The sequence below is a fragment of the Megascapheus bottae genome, chromosome 34 (assembly GCF_031878675.1).
Source record: "Megascapheus bottae isolate mThoBot1 chromosome 34, mThoBot2.hap1, whole genome shotgun sequence".
Classification (NCBI taxonomy): Eukaryota; Metazoa; Chordata; class Mammalia; order Rodentia; family Geomyidae; genus Megascapheus; species Megascapheus bottae.
Genome location: NC_143542.1, coordinates 5,589,042 through 5,603,859, shown reverse-complemented (window position 1 = coordinate 5,603,859; position 14,818 = coordinate 5,589,042).

The following is a 14,818-nucleotide window of genomic DNA, read 5'->3' as shown; positions in this document are numbered from 1 at the left end:
CACCCCGAGCCCTTTTGTTGGTATTTTCCTTCTCTTGCTGACGGCCTCGGCTGGCCTGGAATTTGAATTTGGCCTCCTGCGTAGCTGGGCAAACAGGAGTTCTCAACCCACCTTGGCTTCAGTGGTCTGGGTGAGTTCTAAATTGTTCAGCTTCTCCCCTGGGGACAGGCCCCTCAGTCAGCATCAGACTGGGGGGACACTCACCCTTGGGGGGTGGGCTAAGAAGGGAGGCTGGGGAAGGGGGGCCCACAGACCCCGCCGTGTGTGCATCTTCATCCAAGGTGCACTGGCTGCCGCCATGCCAACTCTGACCCAGGGGCTGCTGCTTGTTGCAAATAAAGTTTTATTGGAACACAGCGGTGTTCACACCCTTTGCTTTATAGTCCACAGTACGTCAGTCTCCCGGCTGCAGCAGCGGAGCTGAGCCATTGCTGTGAAGACCACAGAGCCTGGGGAGCTGTGAGAATCTGCTCTCCGGACAGCATGGCTCCCCCCACCGGAGTCGAGAGTCCCACACGAGCCTGTGCTATTATTGTTTGGTTGTTGTTCTGACTGAGGAGCAATATGGAGGCAACACTCGAGCGTGCTTTGCCAGCCCGCCCTGCTTGAGCCATGCGTGCCCCCAGCCTTTCTCCTGATGGCGATTCCACCCAGGGTCTTGGGTGTGCCTGGGGCTGGCACAGCTGGTACCACAGGTGTCATCCAGGGCGGATGGCGCCCACGTGCTGCCCCTGCACTTGTTCACTCAAGCCTGGCACTCTACACTTGAGCCACAGCCCTCCCGGACTTTGGTGCCCAGGCTGGCTTTTTACCATGATCCTCAGAATCCATTCTCCTGCGTGGCTAGGATGGCAGGTGTGAGCTGCTGGTGCATGGCTTGTTTTCTCTCGTTTGTTTAAACAAGAGTCTTGCTGCAGGGAGCGGGCACGGTGGCTCACACCCGTCCTCCTAGCTACTCAGGAGGCTGAGATCTGAGGATCCAGGTTCAAAGCCAGCCGGGGCACAAAAGGACCTGAGACTCTTCTCTCCAATGAACCTCCAGAAAGCCAGAAGTGGCGCTGTGGCTCCAGGGTAGGGCGGTAGCCTTGAGCTGAAGAGCTCGGGGACAGCGCCCAGGCCCAGAGTTCAAGCCCCATGACCAACAACAAGGAAGTCTTGCTAACTTTCTTTCCTGAGCTGCACCTCTCCCGTATTTCCCTGAACACAGCTGGCCTCCCTGGCTTCATGTTTAACTGAGCCCCTCCTGGGTGAGGGTCTGCTGTGAGGGAGCCAGGGAGGAGAGGGGAAGGGGGGTTGAGATCCCCCCAAGGGAGGAGAGGGGAGGAAGAGGGGAGGGGGGATGAGAGGGGAGGGGAGATGAGCGGGGAGGGGGGATGAGCGGGGAGGATGAAAGGAGAGGATGAGAGGGGAGGGGGAGAGGGGAGGAGGAGAGAGAAGGGGTTGGACCCCCACACCCTTGCTCAGGTACTGGAGACAGAGCCGGCTGGGGTTTCCTCAGCAGCCACTGTTGTACCCGAATTTCTAGAACCCCAAAAAGACCACCAGAGACCACAGCCAAAGCTAAAAAGCAGGGGTTCGTTTATTTTCGAGTCCGGACTCGGGCCTCCGTGTACCAACAGCCGGTAACGCTGAAAGGCCTTGAGCAAGAACTTTACACCGCTTTTAAAGGAGAATCACAATTAACCACTGGTGGAATTAGAACTCAGGTGTCTAACGGCTGAGCACCAAGCTGTTACCACCTGGGGTTCAAGTACATGGGACCTAAACAAGGGGGGGGGTCATTCCCAGAACTTGGAACAATCTTGGCACAACACCACCAGGCTAAGGTTAAAGGGCGTTGGGAGCCTGGCAGGGGAGCCGGACTGAAGTGGGGCCGAGTGGGGCAGGACGCACGTGGGGCAGGTCCAGGCGTGGGGCAGGTCCAGGGCATGGGGCGGGGCAGATCCAAGGCGCGGGGCAGGTCCAGGCGAGGGGCAGGTCCAGGTGCGGGGCAGGTCACACGTGGGGCCCGCGGATGCACCGCTTTTGTGTGGTGAGGGCAGCCGTGTTCCGCTTCATTATCCTTGGACCCGCTGCCACGAGGAGCGGGGAGGCGCGCAGGGCCCCAGCCCACTCCGCCTGACCCTCCCCGCGCGGCCTGGCCTCTGGCTCTGGCCTCCTGCAGCCCGCAGGGTCTGAGGCCGGTCAGGGCCGGTGACCTCTCCCTGGGCCTGGTGGGCCGCCCAGGCCGCCGACGGGATGCAGGCTCCAGAGTTGGAGCCTGAAACACCTCCATCCGTGATTAATCAAAACTGCACCGTGCCCCAGAACTGCACCCCAGAGCTGCACCATGCCCCAGAACTGCACCCCAGAACTGTACCCCAGATCTGCACCATGCCCCAGAACTGCACCCTGTCTCCAGAACTGCACCCCAGAACTGCACCATACCTGAGAAGTGCACCCCAGAAATGTACCATGTTCCCAGAACTTCACCCCAGAACTGCACCATGCCCCAGAACTGTACCCCAGAACTGCACCCTAGAACTGTACCCCAGATCTGCACCCTAGAACTGTACCCCAGATCTGCACCATGCCCCAGAACTGCACCCCAGAACTGCACCCCAGAACTGCACCCTGTCCCCAGAACTGCACCGTACCTGAGAAGTGCACCCCAGAACTGTACCATGTTCCCAGAACTTCACCCCAGAACTGCACCATGTTCTGGGCACAGCCCCACCTACTCAGAAGGCTGAGCTGGAGAATCTCCATTCTAGGCCTCTGTGTGGAGAAAGGTGGCAAGATGGCATCTCAGAAACCAGCGGGGTGTGTGGTGCACAGCTGTAACCTCAGCTCTTCAGGAGATCTGAAGATTCTGGTTCAAAGCCAGACAGGGCAGGAAAGTCTGTGGGACATTTCCCCCAGTCCTGGTCTTGAACTTGTCCTTGGGCTTCCTCGAGGTAGAGCTCCATCCCTCGAGCCACAGCAGCACTTTCCTCCTTTTCTGTGTGCGTGGCACCGAGGAATTCATTGAACTTGCTGGGCAAGCACTCTACCACCAGGCCACACTCCCGGCCTGTGAGACTCACGGCCGCTTAACTACCAAAAAGCTGGAAGTGGAGCTGTGGTTCAAGTGGCAGAGCAAAAATGCTCAGAGAGTGCCTTAGCCCTGAGTTCAGACTCCAGGACTGGCACCAAAGGAGGAAGGAGGGAAGGAGGGGAGGGAGGGAAGGAGGGAGGGAGGGAGGGAATAGGGAGGAGGAGGGAGACCCTCCCACCTTAGCTTCCCAACTGCTGGGATTACAGTCATGATCAACATTCTTCCCCCCTCCCCTCTCTCTTTCTCTCCCTCCCTCCCTTCCTTCTCTCCTTCCTCTCTCCCCTCCCTCTTTGGCAGTACTGAGGTTTGAACTCATGGTCTTGCACTTGCTAGGCTGGCCCTATACAATGTGAGCCATTCCTCTAGCCTTCTCTTGCTTTTTTTTTTGTCAGTCCTGGGACTTGAACTCAGGGCCTGAGCACTGTCCTTGGGCTTCTTTTGCTCAAGGCTAGAGCTCTGCCACTTAAGCCTCAGCACCACCTCTGGCTTTTTCTATGTATGTGGTACTGAGGAATCGAACCCAGGGCTTCATGCATGCTAAGCACGCACTCTACCACTAGGCCGCGCTCCTAGCCCCTTTCTCTTGCATTTTTGGGGGACAAGGTCCCATTAATTTGCCCAGGCTGGCCTGGAACTCATCACCACCTCCTCCCACCCCACCCCCGTCTCTACAATCCATGGGACAGCCAGGCCACTGAAGGATGAGTGGCACCCTAAGACCCCCTGAGTGCTGACGGGAACCGCCCCTTCCCCTCCCCCACCGCACCCCCAAAGCTGCTCAGGTAGAGGGAGAAGGCTAGGGCGCTGCATGGCTGTACCCAGAAAGTGGCAGGCAGTGTCTGGAAGCCTTAGAAATACAGGTGACATCATCAGAGTGGCACTGAGTCCTCTGTGTGGCCAGTGAAGGGCATGGGAGGGGACTGTGGTCTGCCATCAGCGAGGCTGGGCTGAGCAACGACTCGTGGTGACCCTGAGGGAATGCACGCATGGCCAGCCTGTCTGGGCACTGCCTGTTGGCAAGGCCAGCCGTGCCCAGGCTGTCCCTCAGTGACACCAAGTTCCCAGGTCCCGGCCAGTACCACGTACCAGGTCCTGGCCCTCGCACACCACCACCACAGCCCCCGGGCCGGGAAGCCGGAGGTGGGCTTGCCAGGCTGGGCCTGGGAACAGGCTCTGGGCCAGACACGAGGGGTCGTAGGCGGGCTGGGGTCCAGGGAGCCTCAACCACACCCGGGGTCTCCCTCCGGCTGCCTGACCCCACACAGAAGCCCTTTCACTGGCAGGCTGGCCTGGACGGGCACCGCCACCCCTCTGCCTGCGCCTCCTTCCTGCCGGGCCGGGCAGCTCCCCCTCCGGGCCCTGCGGCAGGCCCAGGGTGGGGAGGCAGCATAATGCGGTGCCTTGTTCCCGCTGGCCTCTGGAATTGGCCCATTTCCTGGCTGGGCTGCGGGCCTTTTCCAAGGTAAATAAACAAATACGGAGAAGTGGAGGCCTGGGGCTGAGAGAGGAGCACTGGGGGTTCCTTCCCTGCACCCCACCCATAGCCTCTCTGCAGCCATGGGGGCACTCCACGCCCCCCCCTCCGCGGAAGCCCGGGAGCCCCAACCAGGCAGGAATTCCTGAGCCGGGAGGGGGCACAGCTGCCGACAGGCTTCCAGTGGGGGCAGGGGGAGGGGCAGGAGGCAGGGCCCAGCTGTGCCACTTTGGAAAACTGTGACTTCAGGAAGGAAATGATGGCCTTCCAGCCGGGGACTCCAGCTCTCCACAGCCTCCCCTCCAGCTGGGACTTAGAGCACTTGCTCACCCCATGGCCTGGATGTCTGCAGCCTCAGACTGGAGGCTCTGAGGGTGGAGGCGCCGCCCTCGAGGGTCCTCAAGGCCCCGGTGAATTTGGGAATGGGAGACCATTTTGCAGCAGAGAAAGTCTGGAAGCCTGGAACACGTGTGTGCGTGTGTGTGTGTGTGTGTGTGTGTGTGTGTGTGTTCCGGGTCTTGAACTTCTGAGCTCCTAAGCACTACCCCTTAGCTTTTTTACCTGAAGCTGTAGCTCTCTGACCGTAGCCAAAGCTCCACTCCCAGCTTTTTGGTGGTTAACTGGAGAGATGTCTCATGGACTTCAAACTTGGAGCCTCAGCTCTTAGCCTCGTGAGTGACAGGGACCACAGGTGTGAGCTGTGACCAGTCCAGCTAAGACTTCTGGTTCCTTCAGAGTTCAGGCGTGCACTGAGGCTCCCCCAGACCCCCGCTCCCTCCAGCTGTGGCCGAGCTGTCCTGGATTGCTGTTGTGGAAGGGGCATGGAAGGGGAGTGTGGATAGACAAAATGTGTCCTCCTCTCCTCCTTCTCCCCAGCTTCCCATCGTCCGCTGCTCCTGTAGAGACCCAGCCATGCATCATCTGTCATCCACCTGTCATCTCACCCACCCATTCCCACCTACCATCCAGCATCCACGCGTCCTCCACCCTCATCACTGTCACCCATTGTTTACCCACTGTCTTTCATAGCCATCGTCCAGTCGTCATCATCCACCATCCATTCCGCACCCGTCCCTACCATCTATGGTCTTTCTTCTCTTATCCTTCTGCCACGGTCAGCTGTCACCCATCCACTCCCCGTCCAGCACTGTCCATTGTCCGCTTTCCACTTATCCTCCCGCTTGCCCCTGCCTGTAGGCTCTTCGTGGCCCACCGTGCTGTCTCCACCGCCCCATGCAGCAGCCCCTTCTTCATCTGTCAACTCGAGCTTGCTTTGTCCCGGACTGTGTGCACAGACCCGGGCCCGTCTTGGGGAGGAAGGGGAGAGGTGGCTGTGTGATGGCCAAAGGAGGGGCTGCTGATGCGTTTGAGGACATCTCCAAATTTCTTAGAAATTGAAATACTTGTTCTGGATTTCAGAGATAATGATTTGTGGGTTTGTTTTTGCCTTTGAGGTAGAATATCCGGGTGTATTCCAGGCTGGCCCTGCCTCCGGCTCCCGGCGACGGCATGGCAGGCAACATTTTTAAGGACCATGTAGTTGTCCCAGGCAATGACAATATGCCTCTACGACAATAGCCTTGGCCATGGGACCCAGTTTGGTCAAGGGGATGTGGGCAGAGCTTGGTCCTGAGGCTCACTGGTCCAGCCCACCTGGGGCTTCCCTTTGGCCAAGGGAGGTGCTTGCCCCAGACCAGGGCTGGCTGGTGGAGACAAAGAGGAAATGAACGCTTGATGTAAGCTGCTGGGTTTTTGAGGGTTTCGTGGTTCTGTGTCCTCCGCCACTCGCTGGCAGCTACAATCAGATGAGCTCTGAGGCCTCTGGTTAGTTCTAAGCGTGTGGGAGGGACCTGTGCTCGTTCTGGGGCATTTGCACGTCTACCCGCATAGCGGTGACCTGGTCCCTGTCGCTCATGACGAAGGGGGCCAGTGACCCCAAGCTGGTGGATTAGTGGCACATTCACGATCCCCGGCCTCAGCAGTGGGCAGAGCACAGGCGGGCGGCTGCAGTTCCTGGCTGTGCCCTCACAGGATGCGGGAGCAGGATGTATCACAAGAAGTCATTGGAAGGGCTGAATGGAGTTCCACCCACGGGGACACAGATGTAGATTGTGGTTCGAAGCCAACCTGAGCAGAAAGCTAGCAAGATCCTGTCTTGCCCAGCCAGCAGATGTGGTGGTTCTGCCCTGCAGCCCCAGGCCCTCTGCAGGTAGAAGGAGGAAGATCACAGCCTGAGGGCAAACCAAGCAGAAGGCGAAAAGTAAGGGAAGCCCAGAAGGCTGGGAGCGAGGCCCCAAGGATAGAGTGCCTGCCAGGCAATCGCAAGGCCCTGAGTTCTAATCCCAGTACTACGGGAGAGAAAAGCCTGTTACCTTCTTCCCCCTGCTGGCTATTTCCAAGTAGGGTCTGCAGGAAGGCAGGTGCACCACGGGAAAGACGCAACTTGTTCCCAGCCTGCCAGCTCTACCTCCTGCCCACCCCCCCTCCTGCTGCCCTGCCCCATCCCTTGAAGGACATGTGGCCCAAACTTCAAAGCAGGGCCAGCGCAGCCTCCACACAACCCTGACTCCTAAGGTCTGGATGGCTGAGTCACGCAGAGCTGGCTCAGGTGAGCAGGGACACTGTGTGGAGGGCAGCGATGGGGGGGGAGGACCACGCAGGACAGGGCGGGCACGAGAGAGCAGGGGGGCCAGATATATTTATAACCCAGCCCTCTCCCATAAATCACCCCGCTTCCTGGCCGGGTAAAAATAGCCTGGAGTCCTGCGTCACCATGCGGCATGGATGGAGTCTGCTGCCCCCAGCCCCACCTCCTATCCCAACCGCCACCCTGCTCTCCTCCCCGGCCTTCCGTCTCCCAAGTGGGGGTGGGGGACAAGAACAGACACTGGGGTCTGCCAGGATGGGGGCCAGGGGCAGGAGACTGGGTGACAGTGCCAGCTGCAGCCAGTGAGCAGCGAATGGGCTTGTGCGTCCTGGCGTCAGAGGAGCCACTGCAGGGAAACTGAGGCAAAGGGGGCGTGGAGGCTGGGACTGCGCCAAGCCAGGATTCAGATAGGAGAAGTCCAGAGCCTGGGCCCCTAGAAAAGCAATTGGAGTCTGTGGCAGGTCATTTCAGGGAGAACTTTATAATGAGGGCTCTAGGATCCACTCAGGGCCCGTGCGTGTGTGTGTGCGCGAGTGTGTGTCGTGCATCAGGGTCTGTGTACCCAGGCTGGCCTCACAGGGGACCCTCCTGCCTCCGCCCCCCAGGGCTGGGATTACCCGGTGCATTACCACACCTGGCGTGGAGCTGTGATTGAAAGCAGCAGCTCTGGGAGCCTCAGTCATGGCCTCAAGGCCAGGCTCCCCCATTCCTCTCTGGTGCATGTCCACTCCGAGCCTGGGGGGCAGGGTGCCGGTCGCTTCATCTGCCCTCCATCCTCTCCCCTGGGACAGGCCAATTTTCCATCTGTCACTGGGTCAGTGGCTGTGGGAAAAAGTGAGCAGCTAGAAAAGCCACCGCCACCCCCTCGCACCCCCTTGCCTCTCTCTGGGGTCAGGACAAGGCCCTGGGGCCAGGTCCTGGAGGTGGCCCAGAGGAGAATCTGCTCTCTGGCGTGTTCCCTGCATTCTCACGCCGGGCTGGGAAGCCACGTGGTCCAATCGCAGTGGAAAACCCTGACTTCTCCTCAGGGCCCAGGCTGGCATTGCCACTGAGCTGCCTGCCGCCCTGCTGGGCGAGGGCAGGATGTGGGCATCCGGCCACGCTCAGCCCAGGGGCCAGGCCCGCTCCCCACCCTCCCTCCGGCCAGCCGCCCTGCCTGGCGGAGCCTCCCGTGGCCATGCCAGGGCTCCCACCCCACCCAGGGGCCTCCGAGCCTCTTTGGGGGACCCCACTGGTCTCCCTGCATCAGCTCTGGGATTCCTTCACTTTACAAAGGGCAGAGGGGCAGGGAAAGACAGGCCTGGCCCGAGGCCTTGGGCAAGGCCCGCAGCCTCCCCCGAACCCCTTGCTTTCTTTAGTTTTAAGCTGGTACACGGTTGACCTAACCTGAGTTCCTTCAATTGATGTCTTGTTGGTACTGAGCTAGATCTGGCTTTTGCAGCCCAGGCTGGCCTGGAACTCGTGGTACTTCTGTCTTCAAACTGCCAGCATCACAGCTATGAACCACCACATCCAGTCATCCAGTGGAGGATAAGGGGGTGAGGCGGACTCACTCACCCACTCCTCACTGTCCCCAGGTCTGCTCCCCTCCACTGCAGTGTCCCTGCATGCTGGATGGCAGTGTGAATTCTGAGCTGACACTTGGGAGCTGGAAGCAGGACTGCAAATTCAGGGCCAGTTTGGACTGCAGAGTGAGACCCCAAAAGAAAAAACAAATAACAAATGACAGAAAGCAAAAAGGGGACTTTGTGCCCCCTCTGGCCCCACCTTTGGAAACAGCTCCAGGGTAGAGAAAGAGGTGAACAAACATTTATTCAAGAGAATCCACTGAAGCGAGAGGGAGGAGGGGGAGGGGTCCCATGGTTTCTGAACTGTGCCACAGACAGAAGTTCCCCCCCAGAACCGCCCCCCCCCAAGAATACCGTGCTCCCGTCCCTCCTCTCCCTCCTCTTCCCTCATCCTGCTCAGAGGGACAGGAAACCAGAATTTCTCATTCTGCCCCAGCCACGGATTTCATGCCGGTTTCCCGGCATACATGTCGCCAGCTGGCCCCTACTCTACCCTGCGTACCCCACCACTGAGAACATGGCGTTCCCTTGCACACAAGGGAAGAAAAGATTCAAACCTGACTTCCCCAAGCTCTGAGCTTCTAGACAGATAGCAGGGTGGACTGGGCCAGCCTGGCTCCACAGCTAGGGCACAGATTTTGCCCAGAAACTCAGACACGCCAGAATGCAAAGAGCCCAGACACTTGCACGGTATCAACATCATTTGCAATGAAGCGTGGTGGGTGAGGGGTGAGATGTGGGGGGGCTGCCTACGTCCCCCAGCACAGGAGTCTGGGGTGGCCTACGGTGAAGCCAGGACAGCCTGGGTACAGAGACTGGGTCTGGTCCTGTGCTTGAACTCAGGGCCTGGGCGCTGTCCCCGCCCCTGGTGAGCTGGCGGCGCAGTGTGGTGGGGCAGGGCAGACAGAGAGCCCTTTCATTGCCGCGGCCGTGTGCCCTGCGCTGCTGCCAACACAAACGCAGGAGGAACCGAACCCGCAGAGCACAGGCTGAGGCCCCAGGCTGGCGCCTAGCCCTGTTTCCGCTCTGCTGACTCTGGAATTACAGCGGGGGCTGCGGGGGGGGGGGTGAAGGTGGTGGGGCAGGAATCCCCTGCCCACAGGCTCTAATCCCACTGGACACACGGCCCCTCTCCTGGGGAGCTTCTCAGGCTGTCCCTGGCCAGACGCTGTGCCTCCCTCATGGCCCAGCTAGGCTCCTGCCCCCTATCCAGTGCCTGACACTGGGGAGCCCCCTCCACCCCAGAGCTGGGACAGGAAACGGACCTGGCTCTGCCCAGCCCTGCGGCTCAGGCCAGCTCCCCTTGGAAAGGCCCTTCTGAGACCAGCTCCCTACCTACCTCATTTGGGGAATTACTTTTTCCATTTCTGCGTGTGTGTGTGTGTGTGTGTGTGTGTGTGTTTCACTGTTTGTTCCAGGTTGGCCTCAACCTCCTTCTGCCTCAGCCTCCTGAGTGCAGGGATGGCAGGGAGGGGGCATCACTGGGAAATCTCAGAGCTGGCCAGGGCACACAGTGGAGGGAATCACTTCTCTAGTCCTGTCTCCAGCCTGACAGGGTGTATCTGCCTGTTCTCTGTTGCTATGACAGTACCGGCGCTAGTTATTTTTTGGTGGTACTAGGGATTGAACTCAGAACTTTGTGCTTATTTCCACCTCCCCCCTCCCCCAGTTCTGGGCCTTGAGCTCAGGGCCTGAGCACTGTCCTTGGGCTTTCTCAAGGTGAGCATTCTACCACTTGAGCCACAGCACCACTTTCAGGTTTTTCTGTATATGGGGTACCAAGGAATTGAACCCAGGGCTTCGTGCATGCTAGGCAAGCACTCTACCACTCAGCCGCAGTCCCCAGGGGACTTGTGCTTTCCAGGCAGGCACTCCACCACTTTAGCCACGTCCTGTCCCTTTACTTTTTTAATTTTTTAGATGTTAGTCTTTGGTCTTTTTTTTTTTTTTTGCCAGTCCTGGGCTTGAGCTCAGGGCCTGAGCACTGTCCTTGGACTTTCTCAAGGCTAGAGCTCTACCACTTGAGCCTCAGCACCACTTCTGGCTTTTTCTATGTATGTGGTACCAAGGATTTGAACCCGGGTCTTCGTGCATGCTAGGCAAGCACTCTACCACTAGGTCAAACTCCTGACCCCGTCTTTGGTCTTTTTAGTCACTTATTAACCAGGATCCCAGGAGAACTACATTGATCTCTCCCTGTGGCGTTCCCTCTCTTAGTGGGCATAGCCTCAGGTGCGGCTGGTGGCACCTCCTCCATCCAGCAGGTCAGAAAAAAAAAAAGGAGGCAAGCACCAGTGGCTCAGCCTAGCCACTCAGAAGGCTGAGATCTGAGGATGACAGTTCAAAGCCAGCCTACACAGCAAAGTCTGTGAGACTCTTATCTGCAGTGAACCAGCAACAGGCTGGAAGTAGAGCGGTGCTCACATGGTAGAGACCTAGTCTTGAGTGAAAAAGCTAAGGGTCAGTGCCTGTGGCCTGAGAGTTCAAGTCCCAGGTCTGACGCACATGTATGCACACACACACACACACACACACACCCCATCCTAAAACTTATGGAGAAACATGAGAAACAGGAACTATATTTTCAAGAAGTAAATGAATAGAACAAAATAGAGACAGGACAAATGGGACCTCAGGGAGGCCGCCGGCATCCGGCACCCGGAAGAACTGATCTGAAAGAAGCAGAGGTGAAGGAAGTGATTGGGAGGATTGGAGAATGGCCTTGCTGGCCCCTGGGGGAAGGAAGGCTCATGGGGCTCCCCGGGCCTGCCTGGGACCTAGGTCAGGCAGGCCAAGGCTGGGCTGGGCTAAGGAGCCCATGACACAAGTACACATTGGGGTGGAACACATTTAGTGGCCAGTCCCTCCCAGTGTGGGGCTCCCCTCCTACGGCCCCGGGGAGCAGCCCCCCAGCTTTTGAGTAGGGTACAAGGCCCAGCAGACATGCTGGTGTGACGCAGCAGGGGAGGACTGGCCCTTGTGGGTGACTGTTAATGGCTTTGAGTGTGCCCCACTCCTGGTGTTGAACTCAGGCGTGGGCACTGCCCCCCGAGCTTCTTTGCACCATGCTGGTGCTCTGGCACTTGAGCCGTGGCACCACTTGTGGCATTTTTGGAGTGGCTAATTGGCTAGGAGTGTCAGGGAGTTCCCTGCCTGGCCAGGCTGGCTTCCGTCGGCCATCCGCCCCTCTCAGCCTCCTGGATGGCAGAGGTTAAGGCGGGAAGCTTTGTTGCTGTGGCCAGTGAGACTCAACACCCACTCATGTCTAGCCACAGGCAGGGCACACCTGGGGACGCCATTGGCTTTCACTGTGAAGGCCAGCTGCTGGGCCATGTGTCACAGGTGGAGAGACAAGTCACAGAACTGGACTTCTCATCCTGTGCCCTGGGCACTTCCTGGAGCTGGAGACTGCTCCCTGCCACTGCCTCCCGCTGGGAATGAACACACTCAGCCCCACTCAGCAGGCCGTTGACCTTCATCTCCTTGGCGCAGGGCATGCTGGGGACCTGTCCGGCCAGCTGCCTGTGAAGAGGCGTGTGAACCAGGTGCCAACCCAGGGCTTTGTCTTCACGCACTGGGTTCAGATTCGACGGGAATCCCGAGCACCAGTGTGGGCCTCCCTGCCTGTGGCTCCTCCTTTCCACCCATTCCACCTGACCCCTGGCCATCTCCTGGGGCTGCTCTTGACTCCCGAGGACCTCCATGCCCCCCTGCTGTTTCAGGGGTGAAGTCCTGGGTCTGATGCAGTTCAGATGTGCACACGTGGGGAGACGGCGGCAGTGGTTGCTCTCAAGAGCTTCCCTGCCCAAGCTGCCCTGAATCTGCAAAGACGTAAACTAAGAAGGCCACACGGTGGGCTGGCGAGGTGGCCCAGCATGCATGAGGCCCTGGGTTTGCTTTTCAGGACCACAGACACAGAAAAAGCCAGAAGAGGTGCTGTAGCTCAAGAGGTAGAGCGCTAGCCTTGAGCACAGAGACTCGGGGACAGAGCTCAACCCCCTCCCCACGCCCCAAAAAATAACCACCATGCCTGTAATCCTGCTCAGGATGCTGAGAGTTGCGATTTGAGAGTCATCGTTCAAAGCCAGAGCAGGCAGGGGTCTATGAAACTCATCTCCAATGAACCGGCAAAAAGCCCGAGCTTTTTGGAGCTGTGGTAGAGTACCAGGTTTGTTGTTGTTGTTGTTTTTCTCCAGTTCTGGGGCTTGAACACTGTTTTTGGGCCTTTTCAAGGCTAGAACTCGGCCACTTGGGCAGAACACCACCTCCTCCTTTCCAGTCCGGTAGAAACACCTGAGGTGAGCCGTGCTGGCAGCTCTGCCTGTCTCCATCTACCGGGAGGCTGAGATCTGAGGATCATGCCAGGCCAGGCGGAGAAGTCCCTGGACTTTTATCTCCAGTGACCCACTAAAAAACCAGAACTGGGGCTGTGGGTCAAGTGGTAGAGCACTAGCCTTGAGCTGAGGAGCTCAGGGACAGTGTCCAGACCCCAGAGTTCAAGCTCTATGATTGAACCTCTCCCTCCCCAACCCCCCCAAAAAAATCTGAGGTCTGAAAAGAACAGGGCCAAGCAATGCAAAGCAGAAGAGCCCACAGGGCTGGTGGGAAAACGAGACAAGGCCTGTGCCGCCCAGGGAAAAAGAGACACGAGTGTGTGGGTGCACGAGAGAGGGGGCCCCAGCCCCACCCCTCCTCAACACGGCCGGGTGGCCCTCCCACCAGGCCATTCCAACTGCCACTCCATCCCACTCCTGCCCGGGCAGCTAAGTAAGTGCCGGCGCCAAGGGGAGGGGGTTGGTGTGCCCTGGGCCCCAGGCGGGCAGAGCTTGAAGTGGGTTGTGGCGCCACCTACTGCCCGGTGTGCTCCGCTGGAGCCAAAGGGCTCTGCCCGCCAGGACAAGGGGTGTCCTTGGAAGCTGGCTGTCCCCTTCTTCTCCTTGTTCTACCTCAGCAGTGCCAGCCACTGGGGAAACCCCACCACAGTGCGCCCTCCCGGTCCATCCACAGGTGCCGAGGATTCTGACTGCTCCAGAGTGCTGGTGTGGGGTAGGTTTTCAGGATTTGCCCATTGCCATGGCTGGTGACACCAGGCTCTGCCCAGAGAAAGCCGGGCCTGGACGGAGGGCAGGTGCCAGGGCGGGCTCCACACACAGGCAGCGAAGGCGGCGGGTGGGGCCAGGGCTGCAGGAGCAGGCGCTGACACAGACCGTCCAGTACTGTGGCCCAGAGCCACTTGGAAGCTGAGGAGGGAGGGTCACTTGAGCCCAGGAATTTGAGGCCAGCTGGGCAACCAAGCCAGACCCCACGCCAAATGGAAGCACTGGGGTGTCAGGAGGGATGGAGGACGACTTCGGGTACGGAGCTGGGTCTTCAGAAGGTGGGGAGCTCAGCGTGCTCTGGGCCAGGAGGAGGAGTCCCTGGGTGGCCTCAGAAGGCCCTGGCCCCTTTGCCAGCCAGCCAGCGGCTGGTGAGGACACAGCTCGATGGCAACTGGTTCCGGCACCTGGGCAGCAGGGGTGATGATGAGGGGGCTCGGGTGGGGCTCCTCCGTCCCGGCATGTGGGAGTCCTCACGGGAAGCTTGGCGGTTGGGGGCTGTGTTCACAGGCTGGAGGAAGTGTGGGGAGCCGGTCAGGTCCTGGCAGGACCAGGGCCTGCTGTCTGCGTTGCCCAGCCAGCCATGGAGAAATGGTGGAGAATCTCAGGGTGGAGAAGACTCTGGAAGAAGGGTGCCGAGAGAGGGGCGGGGCTGGCGGGGAGCCAGGGGAGCAGCTGGGAGGGGGAGCCCAGGATGGGCACAGCACCCCAGCCTAAGAGGAGATGGCAGAGACACGGAGAGCAGCACTGGAGGAGCCCCTGCTCAGTGAGTGGTCTGAAGGGGCAGGGAGCCTCCTCGGTCCAGGAACGGGAAGATCTCCCACTTTCTAATGGGCTTTGGGGTACACGGCAGGAGCCCCCAGTCCAAACACACTTTTTATTGTTCCCCTGACCAAGCCTGAGTCCCACCCTGCCAGGTCTCAAAGGGAGTCTCTCCACATCACCTACGGCAGTCAG